The sequence below is a fragment of the Ursus maritimus genome, assembly GCF_017311325.1.
Source record: "Ursus maritimus isolate PB19 chromosome X unlocalized genomic scaffold, ASM1731132v1 scaffold_X1, whole genome shotgun sequence".
Taxonomy (NCBI): domain Eukaryota; kingdom Metazoa; phylum Chordata; class Mammalia; order Carnivora; family Ursidae; genus Ursus; species Ursus maritimus.
The window spans coordinates 67,457,358-67,465,013 of record NW_024423319.1 but is presented as its reverse complement, the minus strand read 5'-3'; the positions used below and the strand labels follow the sequence as shown (position 1 = coordinate 67,465,013).

The 7,656-nt window shown below is 35.3% G+C and overlaps 1 pseudogene; it reads left to right on the top strand.

The window, feature by feature from the left end:
- Positions 1-2,188: 2,188 nt before the first annotated feature.
- On the top strand, positions 2,189-5,971 carry LOC103681149 (annotated as a pseudogene).
- The last annotated feature ends 1,685 nt before the right edge of the window (positions 5,972-7,656 follow it).

The following is a 7,656-nucleotide window of genomic DNA, read 5'->3' as shown; positions in this document are numbered from 1 at the left end:
TATTGAGTTTGAGACGTTCTTTGTAGATCTTGGATACCCATAGTTCTCTTTTTGAGTGGGGTCTTTGTCTGGTTTTGAAATCAGGGTAATGGTTGTCTGATAGAATGAGTTTGGAAGTTTTCCTTCCTTTTTTATTTTTTGGAACAGTTTGTGAAGAAAAGGTATTAACTCTTCTTTAAATGTTTGGTGAAATTTGCCTGTGAAGCCATCCCCGGACTTTTGTTTGTTGGGAATTTGTTGATTACTGATTCAATTTCTTTACTGGTTATTAGTCTGTTCAATTTTCTATTTCTACCTGTTTCAGTTTGGTGGTTTATATGTTTGTAGGAATTTATCCATTTCTTCCATATTGCCCAAATTGTTGGCATACCATTTTTTTCACAATATTGTGTTGTAATTGTTTGTATTTCTGTAGTGTTAGTTTTGATCTCTCCTCTCTCATTTGTGATTTTATTTATGTGGTCCTTTCTCTCACTTTCTGATAAGTCTGGCTAGGAGTTTATCAATTTTATTAATCTTTTTTCAAAGAAACAGTTCTTGGTTCCCTTAGTGTTCATTTGATTCCCTTTCCCCTCACATTTTTATGAAATTTTATTATCTACAAAGTACATTCACATTTATTATCTCAAGTTATTCATACAAAACTATATGAGATATGGATTATTTTCCCCATATTAGAGATGAGAAAACTGAAGTTCAGGTAGATGAATGGCTATAGAGGATATGGTATATACACAATGGAATATTACTCAGCCATAAAAAGAATGAAATCTTGCCATTTTCAACAATATGGATAGAGCTAGAGAGTATTATGCTAAGTGAAACAAGTCAGTTAAAGAAAAATACCACACAATTTCACTCACATGTGGAATTTAAGAAAGAAAACAAATGATCAAAGTTAAAAGAGAGAGAGAGACAAACCAAGAAACAGAGTGTTAACTATAGACAACAAACTCATGGTTGCCAGAGGAGAGGTGGGTGGTGGAGATGGGTGAAATAGGTGATGGGGATTAAAGTGTACACTTACCATCATAAGCACTAAATAATGTGCAGAATTGTTGAATCACTATATTGTACACTTGAAACTAATATAACACTGTATATTAACTATACTGGAATTAAAATTAGAAAAAAAATTAATAAATAAGGAGGGCACATGTTGTGAAGAGCACTGGGTGTTATACACAACTAATGAATCATTGAACACTACATCAAAAACTAATGATGTACTATTTGTTGGCTAACTGAACATAATAAAAATGAACTTAATAAATAAAACTGAGGCTTGGAGAGGTTAAATAAATCATCCAAATTTATATTGTAAATAAGAGGCAGATCTAAAATTCAAATTCAGGTTTCTTGACTACAAGTCAAAAGATCTTGCCACTATACCACAGTTGCCAATAATTTTTACATACTTAGTGAATTATGAAAAAAATATTATTAAAGATGTAATTAAAAATTTAAACACCATGTGGAAGAACTTCTAAAGGCTGTAATTTAATAAAATTAAATCAATATTTCCACTTTTCTTTGAAACTATGACTTCAGCCTAGCAACTTCATATTAGACATGTCACCAGAGGCAAAGGAAATGAAAGCAAAACTGAACTATTGGGACTTCATGAAGACAAAAAGCTTCTGCACAGCGAAGGAAACCTAAACATTTCTAAATTATAAAAATAAAAAAGGCTTAAATTCCTTAGACTGATCAAGTGTCCAAAGGTATGTGACATGAGTCTGTTATCAGTTGAAACAAATTTTAACTGCTGCTTTAGCTAAATAAATTAAACAGATTTCATAATAGAAGGCTACATTTCTACACTTAATGCTGTAGGTACATACACCTGAAAATTTGGTTTCCATTTACATACTATCTAAAGAAATGCAGAAGAAGCAAAAAGGAAAAATGTCAGAACCACAGCTATTTCATTTCTGAGAATAGTTCTTTCTTTAGCACTGTTTTTTTCTTCAGGTGCATATATTGGGTTTGCTAAAGAATTTTCTGAATATAGTATGTCAAAAACTTTCCTCAGAAAATTAAAATTAAGTAGAGGTTTAATTCTTCATAAGAAAACCATGAAATTATATAGTTATAGTTTTCTTTTAGATATTTAGTCCTCTCTACGTATAGTGTTGGAAGTCAGAGAGACCAGTGTCTAAAACACGACCCTGAACTTAATAGCTGCATGGCTTTGGATAAGTCAAGTAATCTATGCAAGACTGTTTTCTGTGTGTAAAATGAAGATAATAGCACATACATCAAAGAATCATTATGAGGGTTAAATGGGATAAACATATTTTGGTACTTGATTAGTAAAATTCAATAAATGATAGTTCATTTTCTCGTACTCCCTCCTAGGCTTATTTCCTGTTTAAAAAAAGCCTAGATTTTTTTGAACCTAAGAATATAATCTCATTGGCCATGTTCTTCAGATTTTCACTACCACTTTGATAGCTCAATTTTTCTGAAAGTAAACTTAATTTTCTTTTAAAAGTAGCCACAACTTGTCATATTATACAGATCATAACAATCTTCTTACAATATTCTACTCTAACACACACACACACACACAGCCCATAAAAATAACCACCAAAGTACCTACCTTTTAACATTTTCAATGTTTGGCACATATCCTCGACAAGCTCAATTCTCCTTTGGAAGTCTATAGTCTGCATCTGTATTTCTAACTTGTGTGGCTTATTCATTATATCATGGTTTTTATCCTCTGTTGCAGAGTCAGAATTGTCAATAATAATCCAAAGCCACAGAATGAGAGATTCCAAAAGAGTTACATAAGCAGAAGGCGAACCTATGGTGAGAATTCAATAAATCATTATCTGAAACACATTTTGCCCATTTGAAGTTCAGTTATACAGTCAGGACAGCAAAAGATTTGGATCTCAAAGGTCGATAGTTCTTTTCAATGATTGTGCTAATCTGAGGTATTTTATATGTATTGACTTAAAATCTTCCATAGGCCTAAGAGCACTTATCTTGTGACTATGGATAAGACTCTATCTAAAAGAACCATAGCCAAATTACATGTACACACACACACACACACACACACACACACTTAAAAAAGAAAGACATATACCAACAGTGACTTTAAGGAGAACTACTTTATCTAGACTTTTCATTAAGTAGCAGAATGCTTCCAGATAGATCCTATGTAGAGTTTGCTGATTAAGTATTACTATTCCCTCTTGTTGATCTATGCAAAGTGAAATAATATCATAAATGTTGAAGGACCACAATTTAGAATAAACGTTAATTTCCTAAAGACTTGGAATGTATATTTCCACCTTAGAGAGACTTTTCTATCTTTTAGCTCACTTGCAATCATATTAACTAAAAAGTCACACATACAGTTAACAAAGTTGACAGAAACAAGAAAAACATTTGGATAAAACTAGCCTTGAACTTTCTTACTTATTCCCTTATACCTCACTTCGAAATAAATGAATGAACTTTCTGCAAAATTTAAATTGCTAAATGATTGCACTAATAAACAATTATCATTTTATAACCTGAAGTTGCTTAAAAGCTGTTTCTTAACTAGAAGTTAGAGCATTAAACCATGGTCTAAGAGCAAAGTATGGCCTAACAAAGGTTTGTGGAGGTCTTTATCATTACCTCCACTTACTATCTTTAAGTATTTTCTTCATTCCCTGAATATTACTTTTAGTAGTGTGATAACTATACTTTCCAAATTTTAAATCTAACAATAATATCTGATAAATAAGGTTTTTGTGTTGCTTCTTGGTGCCAGATGCAACCCAAAAAGTGTAACTTGGACTTTGAAAAAACTGGAACTTATGGAACACTCTGATGGCTTGGAAAGATAATAGGAGATAATTCTTGAAATTAAATATGTCTTGGAAAATTGGGTTATTATATGAATAGGACATCTGAGTGAATGATACTGGGTAGGCGAAAAAATAAGCTAAAAGTCACAACAAGAGGAACTCTTCCCCTCACTTGCATCGAACAACCTGCCTGACTACTGTCACACCCTGTCATTGCCCACAGAAATATTTTGATTACCTGTTGTTTTTCCTGAAATTAGGCCAGTGTCCAGGGCACTGGCTCCTCATCTCATTCAGGCTTATTCCAAAGAGGTAAAAATTGGTGTAGATTACTGAGCTTTAATGCTTCAATGTGTAGACCTTTTACCCGATGCTGTAGCTGTTACTGTGGGACCAAAGAGAAGAACATTGATTATTGAACAGAGTGGGAAAGGACCCAAAGTAACAAAAGATGGTGTAACTGTTGCAAAGTCCATTGGCTTAAAAGGTAAATATAAAAATACCAGCACTAAACTTGTTCAAGATGTCAGTAACACAAATGAAGAGGCTGGGGATGGCACCACTACCGCTATTATCCTGGAACACTCTATTGCCAAGGAAAGCTTAGAGAAGATTAACAAAATTGCTAATTCTCCGGAAATGAGGAGAGGTGTGATATTAGCTATTAATACTGTAATTGCTGAACTTAAGAAGCAGTCTAAACCTGTGTGTGAGAATCCCCGAAGAAATTGCTCAGATTTCTCCGATTTCTGCAAATGGAGACAAAGAAATGTGCAACATCATTTCTGATGCAGTGAAAAAAAATCTAGAAGAAAGGGAGTCATCACAGTAAGTAATGGAAAAACACTAAATGATGAATTAGAAATTACTTAAGGCATGATGTTTGATTGAGAGTATATTTCTCCATACTTTATTAATACATCAAAAGGTCAGAAATTGAATTCCATTATTCTATATTCTACCGAGGTGAAAAGAAAGTTTCCAGAGTCCAATCCACTGTACTTGCTCCTGAGATTGTCAATGCTTCCTATAAGACCTTGGTCATAATTGCTAGATGTTGATGTAGATGTTCTGAATAAAATCATTTTGAATAGGCTAAAAATTGGTCTTCAGTTTGTAGCAGCCAAAGCTCTAGGTTTTGGTGACAATAAAAAGAACCAGATTAAAGAGATTGCTGTTGCTGCTGGTGGTGCAGTGTTTGGAGAAGAATTGACACTAAATCTTGAAGATACTCAGCCTCAGGACATAGCAAAGGTTGGAGAGGTCATTGTGACAAAAGATGATGCAATGCTCTTGAAAGGAAATGGTGACAAGGCTCAAATTGGAAAACATTTTAAAGAAATCATCAAGCAGTTAGATATCACGACTAGTGAACATGAAAAGAAAAAACTGATTGAATGTCTGGCCAAACCTTCAGATAGAGTAGCTGTGCTGGAAGTTGGTGGGACAAATGATGTTGAAGTGAATGAAAAGACAGAGTTACAGATGTCCTCAATGCTACATGAGCTGCTGTTGAAAGCATTATTCTGGGAAGGGGTTGTGTCATGTTTTGGCTCATTCCAGCTTTGGACAATAATTCCAGCTCCTGGGGTGCCTGGGTAGCTTAATTGGTTAAGCGGCTGCCTTTGGCTCAGGTCATGATCTCAGGGTCCTGGGATCAAGCCTGGTGTTGCATCAGACTCCATGCTTAGTGGGCAGTCTGTTTCTCCCTCTCTTTTTGTCCCTTCCTCTGCTTGTGTGCTCTCTCTCTCTCTCTCTCTCTCAAATAAATAAATAAATCTTCAAAAAATAATTCCAGCTCCCGAAGATCAAAACATTGATATAGAAATTATTAAAAGAACACTCAAAATTCCTGCAATGACCATTTCTAAGATTGCAGGTATTGAAAGATCACTAATAATTGAGAAAATTATGCAAATTTCCTCAAAAGATGGGTATGATGCTATGCTTAGAGATTTTGTGAATATTGTGGAAAAAGGAAAAATTCACTCAACTAAGGTTACTGGATGCTGGCAGAGCGGTCTCTCTGTTAAGTACAGCAGAAGATCTAGTCATTGAAATTCCTAAAGTAGGGTCTTTAGGACCCTAAAATGGGTGGAATGGGTGGAATGGATGGAATGGGTGGAATGGGATGTGGTATGGGAGGTGGCATGTCATAATTCTTATAATAGTACTTTATTAATAAAATGTGAAAGGAAGTTCAGTTCAGTGATCCTCACCAATAACTTAATTAATTAATTGATTAATTAATGTTGGTATTTATTTATTTACTTATTTTTATTAACATGTATTATTAGATTCAGGGGTAGAATTCAGTGATTCATCAGTTGCATATAACACCCAGTGCTCATTACACCAAGTGTCTCCTTAATGCCCTTCACCCAATTATCCCAACACCTACCCATCTCCCCTCCAGCAGTCCTCAGTTTTCTATAGTTAAGAGTCCCTTATGGTTTCTCTCCCTCTGTTTTTATCTTATTTTTTATTTCCTTTCCTTCCCCTATGTTCACCTCTTTTATTTCTTAAATTCCACGTATGAATGAAATCATATGGTATTGGTCTTTCTATGACTGACATATTTTGCCTAGCATAATACCTTCTAGCTCCAACCACGTCATTGCAAATGGTAAGATTTCATGCTTTTTGATGGCTGAGTAATATTCCATTGTATATATGGACCACAACTTCTTAATCCAGTCATCTGTTGAATGGCATCTCGGCTCCTTCCACAATTTAGCTATTGTGGACAATGCTGCTATAAACATTGGGGTACATATGGCCCTTCTCTTCACTACATCTGTATCTTTGGGGTAAATACCCAGTACTGCAATGGCTGGATCAAAGGGTAGCTCAATTTTTAACTTTTTAAGGGACCTCCACACTGTTTTCCAGAGTGGCTGTACCAGCTTGCATTCCCACCAACAATGTAGGAGGGATCCCCTTTCTCCACATCCTCTCCAACAGTTGTTGTTTCCTGCCTGGTCAATTTTTGCAATTCTAACTGGCGTAAGGTGGTATCTCAAGGTGGTTTTGATTTGAATTTCCCTGATGGCTAATGATTTTGAACATTTTTTCATGTGTCTGTTAGCCACTTGTATGTCTTCATTACAAAAGTGTCTGTTCATACCTTCTGCACATTTTATGATTTGTTTATTTGTTTCTTGTGTATTGAGTTTGAGAAGTTCTCTGTAGATCTTGGATACCAGTCTTTTATCTGATCGGAATTGCAAATATCTTCTCCCATTCTGTGGGCTGCCTCTTAGTTTTTTGACTGTTTCCTTGGCTGTGCAGAAGCCTTTGATCGTGATGAAGTCCCACAAGTTCATTTTGGCTTTTGTTTATCTTGCCTTTGGAGATGTGTCATGAAAATGATGCTGTGGCCGATGTCATAGAGGTTGCTGCCTATGTTCTCCTCTAGGATTTTGATGGATTCCTGTCTCACATTGAGGTCTTTCATCCATTGGGAGTTTATTTTTGTGTATGGTGTGAGAGAGTGGTCAAGTTTCATTCTTTTGCATGTAGCTGTCCGATTTTCTCAGCATCGTTTATTGAAGAGACTGTCTTTTATCCACTGGATGTTTTTTCCTGCTTTGTCAAAGATTAGTTGCCCAAAGAGCCGAGGGTCCATTTCTGGGTTCTCTATTCTGTTCCATTGGTCTGTGTGTCTGTTTTTGTGCCAGTACCATGCTGTCTTGGTGATCACAGCTTTGTAGTACAACTTGAAATCCGGCAACGTGATGCCCCCAGCTTTGTTTTTCCTTTTCATCAATTTCTTGGCAGTTCAGACCTTTTCTGGTTCCACACAAATTTAAGGGCTGTTTGTTCCAGTTCTTTGAAAAATGTC